The 15,363-nt window shown below is 47.1% G+C and overlaps 1 long non-coding RNA gene across 1 annotated transcript; it reads left to right on the top strand.

Annotated features, from left to right (window-relative positions):
- Positions 1-5,669: 5,669 nt before the first annotated feature.
- On the top strand, positions 5,670-13,786 carry LOC121002071. The gene is made up of 3 exons (XR_005779210.1): positions 5,670-5,680; positions 12,724-12,730; positions 13,655-13,786. It is a non-coding gene; the product is annotated as an uncharacterized LOC121002071 (long non-coding RNA).
- The last annotated feature ends 1,577 nt before the right edge of the window (positions 13,787-15,363 follow it).

Here is a 15,363-nt window from a genome sequence, read left to right as displayed (position 1 = left end):
TCAGACGTCCGGATGCGTTTTGCGGATCCGATCCATCTATCAGTGCATCCGTAAAAATCATGCGGACATCTGAATGGAGCTTTACAGGGGGGTAATCAATGACAGGGGGGTAATCAATGACAGGGGGGTGATCAGGGAGTCTATATGGGGTGATCACCACAGTCATTGATCATGCCCCTGTAAGGCTTCATTCAGACGTCCGGATGCGTTTTGCGGATCCGATCCATCTATCAGTGGATCCGTAAAAATCATGCGGACATCTGAATGGAGCTTTACAGGGGGGTGATCAATGACAGGGGTGTAATCAATGACAGGGGGGTGATCAGGGAGTCTATATGGGGTGATAACCACAGTCATTGATCACGCCCCTGTAAGGCTTCATTCAGACGTCCGGATGCGTTTTGCGGATCCGATCCATCTATCAGTGCATCCGTAAAAATCATGCGGACATCTGAATGGAGCTTTACAGGGGGGTAATCAATGACAGGGGGGTGATCACCACAGTCATTGATCATGCCCCTGTAAGGCTTCATTCAGACGTCTGTATGCGTTTTGCGGATCCGATCCATCTATCAGTGCATCCGTAAAAATCATGCGGACATCTGAATGGAGCTTTACAGGGGGGTGATCAATGACAGGGGTGTAATCAATGACAGGGGGGTGATCAGGGAGTCTATATGGGGTGATCACCACAATCATTGATCATGCCCCTGTAAGGCTTCATTCAGACGTCCGGATGCGTTTTGCGGATCCGATCCATCTATCAGTGCATCCGTAAAAATCATGCGGACATCTGAATGGAGCTTTACAGGGGGGTGATCAGGGAGTCTATATGGGGTGATAACCACAGTCATTGATCATGCCCCTGTAAGGCTTCATTCAGACGTCTGTATGCGTTTTGCGGATCCGATCCATCTATCAGTGGATCCGTAAAAATCATGCGGACGTCTGAATGGAGCTTTACAGGGGGGTAATCAATGACAGGGGGGTAATCAATGACAGGGGGGTGATCAGGGAGTCTATATGGGGTGATCACCACAGTCATTGATCACGCCCCTGTAAGGCTTCATTCAGACGTCCGGATGCGTTTTGCGGATCCGATCCATCTATCAGTGGATCCGTAAAAATCATGCGGACGTCTGAATGGAGCTTTACAGGGGGGTGATCAATGACAGGGGGGTAATCAATGACAGGGGGGTGATCAGGGAGTCTATATGGGGTGATCAGGGGTGATCAGGGGCTAATAAGGGGTTAATAAGTGACGGGGGGGGGTGTAGTGTAGTGTAGTGGTGCTTGGTGCTACTTTACTGAGCTACCTGTGTCCTCTGGTGGTCGATCCAAACAAAGGGGACCACCAGAGGACCAGGTAGCAGGTATATTAGACGCTGTTATCAAAACAGCGTCTAATATACCTGTTAGGGGTTAAAAAAAACACATCTCCAGCCTGCCAGCGAACGATCGCCGCTGGCAGGCTGGAGATCAACTCTCTTACCTTCCGTTCCTGTGAGCGCGCGCGCCTGTGTGCGCGCGTTCACAGGAAATCTCGGCTCACGCGAGATGACGCCTATTGGCGTTAGCGTAGCCTGGGGGAGCCGCCGCAATGACGCCTTTCGGCGTTACAGTTGCGGGAAGTGGTTAAATGATGTGTGACGATGATATCTCACTTCCTTCACTTGTCAGGGTCACAAGGGATCTTAGGTTTACTGTGTTTTTTGCTATACTACATCTCATAGATCAAAAAAAAACACTACCTTTGGTGTCTAGAGCTATAGCTCAGTGGTAAGACACCTGCTTTGCATGTAGTGTTCATGGGTTCAAAACCCCTTCCAGGCTTTTAATAAAATTAATATTTTATATTTTATTGAGCTCTAGATCAGAGACAAATTCAAGTGGTGTGTGATGTAAGTAGTCTTTTTTTATTTTATTAAGAGTACATGGGCAGCACTATAGTAAAGGGGGCCCTGTATACAGAGCTGTATCCTGGATTTTACATATCTACTGTATATATATATGTGTATTATACACACAGTGTCTATAGCTTCACCACACTGAGATCTGCTCAGAAAGCTGATATACATATTACTGGTTTATCCACAGACACAATATATGATAATACAGATCGCAGTACTATGTGATAGCTTCTAAGTATAGAAAAACCATGTGCTAATGTTATAGCTTGGAGGTTACATTAATGGCTTTGCATGTTGAAGTCCCCAGAAAGACATATGATTTTTTCTTTAATAGCATATACTATAATAAATAATATGTCATTAACCCATAGGATACCAGCGCTGTACATGTATGTCGCTGGAAACACGGTCACAAATCCTAGCGCCGTACAGTTACAGCGCTCTGATCGGGCAGCCACAGGAGCTACTCCCGCCCGATCAGCTGCAGGGGTCCGGCAGGCACTAATAGTTGGACCCCTGCTGTATGCACCGGCATCGGTGAAAACACTGATGCCGGCTCATTAACCCTTGCACTGCCGTGGTCAGCGCTGACGGCTGCATGTGCGGTATCCCCGTGGTGCTGTGACATCAGCCTGGTGTCTAGCCCTGTCAGTCAATGGGGGGAGGGGTGTGTGTGCAGAGCACAGGGGGTGTTACAGAGCATTGCTCAGAATATTCAGCCCCGCCTCTGAGTGCTTAAATTGTTTATTTGCATATGAATCTCTGCATATCTCTGCAGCTATTTATCATACATAATCAGCATAATGAGCCCTACCAGGCAGTACATATGGTCTAATAGGGTTGATTCTGGTGACAGAGCCTCTTTAACCTCTTATGGACACAGGGGGTACCTGTGTATTTCCGATCACCGCTGTGCGTCGGGCAGTGTTAGGAATGGTGTGCCTGCTGAAATCATTCAGAAGGCACCCTGTGACAATGCCGAGGGGGGGTCTGGTGACCCCCCCCCCCTTCACATACCAGCGATCACTGCATTTCCAGGTTATTTAGGTCTCCGGTGACCCGGAATAGGAGGGTGATCAGTGGTGTAATATACACCACCAATCCCCCTTCGTATATCCTGTGAGGTGCCGGTGACGGAGGATGAGGGTGAGGATCATCTGTGATTGGTTGGAGGGACTGACCTGGAGATAACGTCCTGGAGCTCCGCTCTCCCCGCCCACAGACTTCTGTGTGAGTAAGGAGAGAGGAGCCCTGTGTCGGTCCATCTGCATCTCACACAATCCGCCGCTATCCGTGGCCCCTGAGACCCCATAAAGTGCTATCTGGCATATAAACATTTAGGGAGAGTTTTAGGTTAGGCAGGGGTAGTGAAAAAAAAATAAGTTATTTTTTGTGTGCAGCATCCGGATCTGAGGGTGTCTAGGGTCCACAGCAACGTGTGCGACCCCCGTCCCCCCAGGGGTGCTGCAGCTTGCCCCCCCCCCACATATTTTGGGGCGTAAGCGCATTTTTTTTCTTTTTGTAGGTGCGCTGACTGTGGCCGGCACTCTTAGCTGTAAAAGAGCGCCTGGCCACTGTTAGCGCATCGCCCACCCCACAACTGATCAGCTTGGTACCGCTGATCAGCGAGTTTTTGGGCTGTGAGCAATTTTTCGGGGATTCTGTTAGGTTAGGGTGGGTTAGGGTAGGAGACGCCGCCAGGCGGAGCCAGGAGCCCCCCATGCCAGGAACCCTGTGGCCCACACTAGTATGAGCAGCCCTGGGGCTCGTAGTAGTTTTCCGGCCCACCAGGCAAGTTCACCTGAGCCCTCTACTGGTGAACTTGGCTGGAGTACCCCAGAGGATTTTGAGCCAGGGCCGGATTAACGTAGGGGCTGATGAAGCTGCAGCTCCAGGCCCCTACCATAAAATAGGCCCATCCGCCAGCCAAAAGGCCGTCGGGAGCGGCCCGCGCTAAAAGTCCTCTGTTGTACACAGCGCAGCGTCACACAGCACACAGACAATGCAGAGACGCTCCCTCACGCTGGCAGCAGGGAGGAGCCTGAGGGAGGGACTCGGGAGGAGCGTAATATGATCCTAGAGTGGAAGCTGCTTCTGCCAGCCCCTCCCCTCCCCGCCCACCAACCAATCAGAGCTGAGGCAAGGCAAGCACTAGCAGCTCTGAGCCGTCTGAGTAGTGCAGGGAGTCTAAGAATAGAAATAAATCGAATGAGTCTCAGGTTAAAAGAATCTAAAGATCCGATTAGTTAGTGACTCATTCGATTCTTTGAGTTAAAAGAGCCGTGAGTCAGACTCTAGAACAGGTTACACTGAGGCTGTTGGCTGATGCAGTGATAAGATTAAGGGACAGGAGCAGAGAGATAAGAGAAGTGACAGATGACACAGAGTTTAGATTACAGGTTGAATTAACCCTTTAGGATCAAATTGGCTTCTCAGGAGATATATATGTTAAAGGCATCTCGTTCAGTAGCTATTTAACTAAGGGTGGGTTCACATCTCCTTTATGGATTCCGTTAAGTGGGGACTATTTTATTATCAGCCAGTGACTGTGTTACTGTAATACTGTTATCAATTCAGCACATAGTTTTCCCTGTGCATTCACATTTCACTTCACTTGGTTTGTTGTACTACTGTCAGTGTCAGACTGTTGTCACTGTGGGTAACAATGCACAACAGACAACAATGCACACCACAGTGACAGCTCCTTACTCCTGTCCTGAGTCCTCCTGTCTGGCGTCAGCCTCAGCTTCCCTTCACTATCACTATAATCAATCACTCTTCCTGATCCTGACTCTCTCATTAGAGAGCTGAAGAGCTGACTGAGTCAGCAGCAGCAAGTGAATCGGATGGATAGTATCTGCACATGCGCACCGGCACCTAGAGTCTTCGGTTCACTTGCGAGTCAGCTCAGCAGTCAGTGACTCAGCAAGTGAACCGAAGATCCGATTCATGAATCGGTTCATTTGAATGAGCTGATTCAAATGAACCGATTCATCTGAAAGATCCGAACTTCCCATCACTACTGAGGTCATATCCGGCGGGCCGCGACATTACAGGAACAGCACCAGCTGCTCTGACATCCTGCCGCCGGATATACGTCACAGGATATCCGGCGGCAGGACGTCAGAGCAGCTGATGCGGTTCCTGTAATGCCGGCCCGCCGGATATGACCTCAGTGCGCCCACGGTTATCCCTCCTGCACGCTGCGCTGTGTACAACCTGCTCAGCAGTTTCGACCAGCACACGGCCCACAGCGCTCAGCCACACCAGCCCGCGAGACAGCAGGAGCTTCTGGAGCAGGTATCAGATAAACTCATCCAGTTGGAAGGGAGGGCAATCATAGTGCTGTTATGATTTATGGACACAGCTCTCAGCATGCTTAGCCAGCCTTCTATCTGGCTTTGCATCTTGAGAGTCACAGTCCACAGGCTGTTTCTGAGCCTGTGGACTGTGACTCTCAAGAAGCACAGCCAGATAGAAGGCTGGCTAAGCATGCTGAGAGCTGTGTCCATAAATCATAACACAGCTCTATGAAAATTACTGTTTCTAGCTGCTGTTGTCCACAGTCCACAGCAGCTAGAAAACAGTAATCTTCATAGTGATGTTAAATGATCACTATAGTGTCAGGAAAACAAAGCTGTTTTCCTGACACTATAGTGCCCTGAGGGTGCCTCCACCCTCAGGGTCCCCCTCCCGTGGTCCCCCACCATGTTGCCAAGATAGACGCCAAATGAAGGGGTAGTTGCAGGAACAAAATACTTTAATTAAGTGTAATTAAGACACTGAGTGCAGTTCCATAAAAAGGCCCAGCAAAATCCTCAGCACCAGGCCCATGATGCTCTTAATCCGGCCCTGTTTTGAGCCCTTGATTCCTGACTTTGTTGGCCAACCAAGAATCCAGATTCGCACAGTGGGCTTCACTGAATATGACATTTTTTGTTTTTTTTCAGTGAACAATTTGTGAATCTGATGGTGGAGCAAACGAACTTATTCGCCCAACAGTTTATAGCCCAATTTCTCCCGAGTCTGAAAATACCTCATATGTGGATGTAGAGTGATCTGCGGGTAAACTACACGGCTCAGAAGAGAAAGGCCTCATGCACACGACCGTTGTGTGCATCCGTGGCCATTTTTTCGTTTTCCGAGATTTTCTGCGGACCCATTGACTTTCAATGGGTCAGTTGAAAACTCGGAAAATGCACCGTTGTTCATCCGCGGCCGTGATCCATGTTTCCTGTCCGTCCAAAAAATAAGACCTGTCCTATTTTTTTGATGGACAACGGTTCACGGACCCATTCAAGTCAATGGGTCCGTGAAAAAACACGGATGCACACAAGATTGGCATCCGCGTCCATGGCCGTTGGCAACTTTCACACAGACGGATCACAGATCCGTCTGCATAAAACCTTTTTCAGATATGAGTTTTCACTTCGTGAAAACTCATAATAAACAGTATATTCTAACACAGAGGCGTTCCCATAGTGATGGGGACGCTTCAAATTAGAATATACTGAGAACTGTGTACATGACTGCCCCCTGCTGCCTGGCAGTACCTGATCTTTTACAGGGGGCTGTGATCCGCACAATTAACCCCTCAGGTGCCGCACCTAAAGGGTTAATTGTGCTTATCATAGCCCCCTGTAAGAGATCAGGTGCTGCCAGGCAGGAGGGGGCAGACCCCCTCCCTCCCCAATAATATATTCATTGGTGGCCAGTGCGGCCTCCCCTCTCCCCCCCCAGTTAAAATCACGTTCCGAATCCCCCATCATTGGTGGCCAGTGCGGCCTCACCTCTCCCCCCCCTAGTTAAAATCAGGTTCCGAATCCCCCATCATTGGTTGCCAGTGCGGCCTCACCTCCCCCCCTCCCCTAGTTAAAATCACGTTCCGAATCACCCATCATTGGTGGCCAGTGCGGCCTCACATCTCCCCCCCCCTAGTTAAAATCACGTTCTGAATCCCCCATCATTGGTGGCCAGTGCGGCCTCACATCTCCCCCCCCCTAGTTAAAATCACGTTCCCCCATCATTGGTGGCAGTGGAGAGTTCCGATCGGAGTCCCAGTTTAATCGCTGGGGCTCCGATCAGTAACTATGGCAACCAGGACGCTACTGCAGTCCTGGTTGCCATGGTTACTTAGCAATTTTTAGAAGCATTATACTTACCTGCGAGCTGCGATGTCTGTGACCGGCCGGGCGCTCCTCCTACTGGTAAGTGACAGGTCTGTGATATATGCAATGCGCCGCACAGACCTTTCACTTACCAGTAGGAGGAGCGCCCGGCCGGTCACAGACATCGCAGCTCGCAGGTAAGTATAATGCTTCTAAAAATTGCTTAGTAACCATGGCAACCAGGACTGCAGTAGCATCCTGGTTGCCATGGTTACCGATCGGAGCCCCAGCGATTAAACTGGGACTCCAATCGGAACTCTCCACTGCCACCAATGATGGGGGAACGTGATTTTAACTAGGGGGGGAGATGTGAGGCCGCACTGGCCACCAATGATGGAGGATTCGGAATGTGATTTTAACTAGGGGGGGGGGGGTGAGGTGAGGCCGCACTGGCCACCAATGATGGGGGACAGCAGGGGGCAGTCATGTACACAGTTCGTAGGATATTTTAACTTGAAGCATCCCCATCACTATGGGAACGCCTCTGTGTTAGAATATACTGTCGGATATGAGTTTCACGATCTAACTCAAATCCGATGGTATATTCTAACATAGAGGCGTTCCCATGGTGATGGGGGCGCTTCAAGTTAAAATATACCATCGGATTGGAGAAAACTCAGATCCTATAGTATATTAACTCCTGACTTTACATTGAATGTCAATGGGGGACGGATCCGTTTGCAATTGCACCATATTGTGTCAACGTCAAACGGATCCGTCCACATTGACTTGCATTGTAAGTCAGGACGGATCCGTTTGGCTCCGCACGGCCAGGCGGACACCAAAACGACTTTTTTTTCATGTCCGTGGATCCTCCAAAAATGAAGGAAGACCCACGGACGAAAAAACGGTCACGGATCACGGACCAACGGAACCCCGTTTTGCGGACCGTGAAAAAATACTGTCGTGTGTATGAGGCCAAAGAGCGCTATTGGGATTTTGGACAACCAAAATCCCAATGGCGCTCCTTCTCTTCTGAGCCATGTAGTTCGCCCGCAGAGCACTTTACGTCCACATATGGGGTATGTCCTTACTCGGGAGAAATTGGGCTACGAATTTTGGGGTGCTTTTTCTCCTATTACCCCTTGTAAAAATGAAATAAAAGGGGCTACAAGAACATGTTAGTGTAAAAAAAGGAGATTTTGAATTTTCTCCTCCACTTTGCAGCTATTCCTGTGAAGACTGTGGAGAAATAAATTAAAATGGGGGAAGGGGATTATAAATTTAGTACTCCATGGAAGTGTGGCACTCCCTGAAGCAACCATCAATACAGAGGCCCGTGAGATCGGGGCACGTGTCACACTGAGTGGTGGTGTCCTTCCGTTACCCCTCCTGTTACACACGCTGCACTTTTTTTTTGGGACCGTCCCTTCTTTCCAGTATGGGGGAACCACACCTGGAAAGTGTTGGCCAGGGACGATCCGGGCGCCTCCAGTTCCTGAGGTACTCCGGCCTGCTCTTTCCCAGTCAGAAAAGATCAGGGCCTTGAGGACTGCCTCCTAGAACTGCAGCAATTTCCCTGTGTTGCCAGCGCTCCGGGATAGTACAAAAGAGTTGTACAAGGCAACCTGCACCAAGTAGACTGCAACTTCTTTGTACCATGCTCGGGTTTTGCGCATGGCGTTTATTGTTGCCACCTTTTCTTCAAGCCAAACCCGAACAGAAGGGAGGTAGGGCCCCCTCCAGGCCCCACCCATGTCCCGCCTCTATCCACGCCCATGTCCCGCCTCCACCCCTGGTCGCTGTCGCACCACGATCGTTACGCCCCTGATCCCGTCACTACAGAAATACAGCGCCCCATACCTCTTACATCCAGTGACGTCTCCTTTGATGTAGATGTTCTCTTTCCTCATCTTCTCCTTTCAGACCTTCAGACCAGACTACCATTTTGTCGCCATTTTTCGTCTCTGCAGTTTGACAACAACAAAAAAAAATCTTAGTTTACTACTTTTCCATCATCCTCCCATCTTCTGGACAAATCATCCTACTACCCCCAATACTGTGCCGCTGTGCTCCCCAATACTATACTGCAGAAACAGATAAACCCCCTGATAATACTAGTACCACACAGAGCCCCCATATAAAATACCCCTTCTTTGTGGCCTCAGTAGAAGCCCCCAAATAATGTGCCAGGAAGAAGTGCCCCCCATAGATGCCCCCCCATGTGTCAGTAAGAAGTGCCTCTTTTCTCCCCCCCAATATTTGCCAGTATAAGGTGCCTCTTCCCCCCCCTTCCCTTATATGTGCCAGTATCAAGTGCCTAATTTCTCTCCCCCCCAATATGTGCCAGTATAAAGTGCCTCTCCCCCCCTTCCCTTATATGTGCCAGTATCAAGTGCCTCATCCCCCCCCCCCCCCCCCAATATGTGCCAGTATAAGGTGCCTCTTTCCCCCCCTTCCCCCCATATGTGGCAGTTTCAAGTGCCTCATTCCCCCCCAATATGTGCCAGTATAAGGTGCCTCTTTCCACCCCTTCCCCTATATGTGCCAATTTCAAGTGCCTCTTTTCTCCCCCCCAAATATGTGCCAGTATAAGGTGCCTCCCCCCCCCCTTCCCCCATATGTGCCTGTTTCAAGTGCCTCATTTCTCCTCCTCCCCAATATGTGCCAGTATAAGCTGCCTCTTTCCACCCCTTCCTCCATATGTGCCAATTTCAGGTGCCTCTCTTCTCTAAAAAAAAAACACTTTTACTTTCCTCCAACGATGCGATGCAGGCCTCTTCCCGGCCTGTGAACCGTGCTGTGCGGCTCAGGCGGCGTGATGACGTCATTGCGCCGCCTGCAGCGGCCTCCGATAGGCTGCAGGCACAAGGCCCGCCTCTCCCTCCCCTGCCGCAGCACAGCCATCTGTATCGCTGTCCTGAGGACGGCGATACAGATGACTATGGAGATAAGCGCTTCCACAATGGAAGCGCTCATCTCCCTGTGCCCAGCCGCCGCCGCCATCATTCACAGCTGATCCTGTGCCCGGGTCTGAGAAAGGCTTGTACCCGGGCACAGGATTGCAAACCCGGACTGTCCGGGTCATTCCCGTACGGGTGGCAACCCTATTCTGAGCAATGCTCTATAACACCCCCTGTGCTCTGCACACACACCCCTCCCCCCATTGACTGACAGGGCTAGACAGCAGGCTAACGTCACAGCACCACGGGGATACCGCACATGCAGCCATCAGCGCTGACCACGGCAGTGCAAGGGTTAATGAGCCGGCATCAGTGTTTTCACCGATGCCGGTGCATACAGCAGGGGTCCAACTATTAGTGTCTGCCGGACCCCTGCAGCTGATCGGGCGGGAGTAGCTCCTGTGGCCGCCCGATCAGAGCGCTGTACCTGTATGACGCTGGGATGTGTGACCGTGTTTCCAGCGACATACATGTACAGCGCTGGTATCCTATGGGTTAATGACATATTATTTATTATAGTATATGCTATTAAATTAAAAAAAACATATGTCTTTCTGGGGACTTCAACATGCAAAGCCATTAATGTAACCTCCAAGCTATAACATTAGCCCATGATTTTTCTATACTTAGAAGCTATCACATAGTACTGCGATCTGTATGATCATATATTGTGTCTGTGGATAAACCAGTAATATGTAGATCAGCAAATCTCAGTGTGGTGAAGCTATAGCACACTGTGTGTATAATACACATATACAGGGTGGGCCATTTATATGGATACACCTTAATAAAATGAGAATGGTTGGTGATATTAACTTCCTATTTGTGGCACATTAGTATATGTGAGGAGGGAAACTTTTCAAGATAGGTGGTGACAATGGCGGCCATTTTGAAGTCGGCCATTTTGAATCCAACTTTTGTTTTTTCAATAGGAAGAGGGTCATGTGACACATCAAACTTATTGGGAATTTCACAAGAAAAACAATGGTGTGATTGGTTTTAACGTAACTTTATTGTTTCATGAGTTATTTACAAGTTTCTGACCACTTATAAAATGTGTTCAATGTGCTGCCCATTGTGTTGGATTGTCAATGCAACCCTCTTCTCCCACTCTTCACACACTGATAGCAACACCGCAGGAGAAATGCTAGCACAGGCTTCCAGTATCCGTAGTTTCAGGTGCCGCACATCTCTTATCTTCACAGCATAGACAATTGCCTTCAGATGACCCCAAAGATAAAAGTCTAAGGGGGTCACTGGATATGCGAAATTGCTACATGATGATGTGTTTCCCTCTTTATGCACTGAAGCTGGCACGTTCCCTGAGTTTTTCCAGCAAGATGGTGCACCACCACATTATGGGTGTCAGGTCAGAGCATTCCTAGATGAACAGTTTCCTGGAAAGTGGATTGGTCGTCGTGGGCCAGTTGAATGGCCCCCAAGGTCTCCCGATCTGACCCCCTTAGACTTTTATCTTTGGGGTCATCTGAAGGCAATTGTCAATGCTGTGAAGATACGAGATGTGCAGCACCTGAAACTACGGATACTGGAAGCCTGTGCTAGCATTTCTCCTGCGGTGTTGCTATCAGTGTGTGAAGAGTGGGAGAAGAGGGTTGCATTGACAATCCAACATAATGGGCAGCACATTGAACACATTTTATAAGTGGTCAGAAACTTGCAAATAACTCATAAAACAATAAAGTTACATTAAAACCAAGCACACCATTGTTTTTCTTGGGAAATTCCCAATAAGTTTGATGTGTCACATGACCCTCTTCCTATTGAAAAAACAAAAGTTGGATTCAAAATGGCCGACTTCAAAATGGCCGCCATGGTCACCACCCATCTTGAAAAGTTTCCCCTCTCACATATACTAATGTGTCACAAACAGAAAGTTAATATCACCAACCATTCCCATTTTATTAGGGTGTATCCATATAAATGGCCCCTCCTGTATACAGTAGATATGTAAAATCCAGGATACAGCTCTGTATACAGGGCCCCCTTTACTATAGTGCTGCCGATGTACTCTTAATAAAATAAAAAAGGATTACTTACATCACACACCACTTGAATTTCTCTCTGATCTAGAGCTCAATAAAATATAAAATATAAATTTTATTAAAAGCCTGAAAGGGGTTTTGAACCCACAAACACTACATGCAAAGCAAGTGTCTTACCACTGAGCTATAACTTTAGACACCAAAGGTGGTGATTTTTTTGATCTATGAGATGTAGTATAGCAAAAAACACTGTAAACCTAAGATCCCTTGTGAAACTGACAAATGAAGGACGTGAGATATCAGCGTCACAAATCATTTAAATTTGCCTCTTATCTAGGGCATAATAAAATATAAACATTTTTTAGAGGCTGAAAGTGGTTTTGAACTCAGAAAGCCTGGACACAGGGCAACAGCATTACCACTGAGCTACCAGCTTGCCTTGGGTGAGCTTGTGAATTTTGTTCATCTATATGATGTAGCATACAAAACCACAGTAAAGCTAAAATGTTTTGTGATACTGAGAAGTGAAGGAAGTGAGACATCAGCGTCACACATCATTTAAATTTGTCTCTTACTTAGGGCATAATAAAATATAAACATTTTTTGGAGGCTGAAAGGGACTTTGAACTCAGAAAGCCTGGACATGGTGCAACAGCATTACCACTGAGCTACCAGCTTGCCTTGTGTAAGGTTGGGATTTTTGTTCAACTCATTCTCACTTTGACCCTGACCTATGAAGAGCATAAGTCAAAATCAGATGTGAGAGTCAGGTGTCAGGGTCAGGTGTCAGGTGTCAGGGTCAGGTGTCAGGTGTCAGGGTCAGGCGTCAGGTGTCAGGGTCAGGTGTCAGGGTCAGGTGTCAGAGTCAGGTGTCAGAGTCAGGTGTCAGAGTCAGGTGTCAGAGTCAGGTGTCAGGTGTCAGGGTCAGGGTCAGGATCAGGTGTCAGGGTCAGGTGTCAGGGTCAGGTGTCAGGGTCAGGTGTGAGAGTCAGGTGTCAGGGTCATGTATCAGGGTCAGGTATCAGGGTCATGTATCAGGGTCACGTATCAGGGTCACGTATCAGGGTCAGGTGTCACATTGGCATTATTTTGATACTTGACTATGATATCTGACCATGTCCTAAAATGAACACTGTACCTCTGATCTATGTTCTTATCATAGACATGATATTACAGCCAGACCAACAGTTCAGGAGTTTTAACCCCTTGTGAGCTGTCAGTATGGCTGAGGTCAGTGATAGCAGCAGCAGTCACTGGTCTCACCATCTATAAATGTGTTCCCTGTCCTTTCTGCACACTGTATATAGTGATAAGTGACCCCCATCACTGTATACTGTATATAGAAATGTGTGACCCCCTGTATACTGTATACAGTGATATGTAACCCCCCCCCCACTGTACACTGTGTATAGTGATATATGACCCCCCCCCCCCCCACCACCACCATATGCTGTATATAGGAGATATGTGACCCCCACCACTGCATATAGAGATCCGGGACCCCCAGTATACTGTATATATTGATGTGTGACATCCACCACTATATATTGTATATACAGATGTGAGACCCCCTTTATACTGTATACACTGAAGTGACGCCCAGCACTGTATACTGTATATAAAGATGTGTGACCCCCTGTACACTGTATATACTGATGTGTGACGCCCAGTACTGTACAGTGATCCCTAAAGATAAAGTGGCCTCAGGATACAATATTTTTGACATACAATGGTCTTTTCTGAACCATCGTAAGTTGAAACCAGACTCAACATACAATGCCTCAGACTTAGATCCAACCAATCAAGGCCACTTCTCTGGTAAAATAGCTGCATTAGTTACTATTTAGCATCTATTCCTGACTGTTATATGTAAGGACTTTTTTTTATCTGTCTTATTATCTTTCCTTTTTTTCTTAAATCTTAGTTTTCCTTTATCTTGGATGACATTTTGGGGCTTTGGAACCTATTAGGGTCCATTCACATGTCCGAAAAATGGGTTCATATCACTTTCACTATGTGCTGTCGGCATCTGCACTACCTTACCGCCGCCCCCCATAAAAATAAAACATGTCCTATTCTTGTCCGCAGCCACGGACTAGAAAATGCATTTCTATCATAGTGCCGGCTATATGTGGTCTGCAAAATGCAGAACGCACATGGCCGGTGTCCGTGTTTTTTGCGGATCCTCAATTTGCGGACCACAAAACAGTTGCGGACGAGTGAATGGCCCCTTACTCAACTTACAATGGTTTCAACATCCAATGGTCGTCCTGGAACCGATTGATATTGTAACTTGAGTGACCACTGTATATTGTATATAGATATGTGAGACCCCCTTTATACTGTATACACTTTTTAACACCACTTTTCAGAAACAATGGAAATGATAAATCTCCCCCTCTATTCATTCTGTTCATGGCTTACATCCAGTGACACATCTAGAAATGACAGGGCCCCACAGCAAACCTATGAACAGGGTACTCTCTCCCAGAAACATGTGTGTGATACATTAGCATCACGTACAAAGATCAACATTACCAATAACACTATATAAAGGCCAAATAATACCAATACCACCTGGTCACATATGATCAGAATATTACCACCATATCGATACTGAATAACAATACAACACTACCAAAACCAGCATTACCAAAACAAAACACTATAGGCTACGTACTGCTTGTTTTTTGGAGTACATATATTACTTGTGGTTTTCTTTTCAGATTTCATGCTGAAATTTAAGAGATCTCACCCACAATAGAAGGGTGAAATCCACATAAAAAATTGCAATGCTGCAGATTTAAAAATCTGCATAGCAGGTTAATTTCCACACAGACAAAATCTGCAAAGTGGTAAAATTGACAGTAATCAGTGGCTCTAACGTAATTTGAGCAGGGAAAGGGTGCTCACTCCAAACTGACGCAAAATTTGATAATATATAATGTTTGGCACTCACTATCTGGTGCTGCATGGAATAGTAGACATAAGCCTAAAGGTTAAAAAAAAAAGACATTTATTAATATACATAAAACCCTCTAAAAAACTAAAATAAGAACAATAAATATATATCCTAATATTTGAGATACTGCCTTGTTGTGATTTACAATGGAACGCTGGTTAGTAATCAGTAAGTATCTCAAATAAGAGCAACAATCATATATATAAAAAAGTACAATATATCATCAAAAAATATCACATGATAATATATTCAGATGTACGGAAATTCTTGCATCCTATAAAATACCATACTGGATGTGACTTTATATTGGGTATATCAGATATAAATCGCCATTAGTACTTTCTTATTAGTGACAATTAGTATTTGTTAGGAAATATTAAAATCTCTGCTGCATGTCACATGGAACGCCCAGTGTAG

The sequence above is a fragment of the Bufo bufo genome, chromosome 5, assembly GCF_905171765.1.
Source record: "Bufo bufo chromosome 5, aBufBuf1.1, whole genome shotgun sequence".
In the NCBI taxonomy this organism is placed as follows: domain Eukaryota; kingdom Metazoa; phylum Chordata; class Amphibia; order Anura; family Bufonidae; genus Bufo; species Bufo bufo.
The sequence above is the reverse complement of the archived record's forward strand: the minus strand, read 5'-3'. Positions and strand labels throughout refer to the sequence as shown.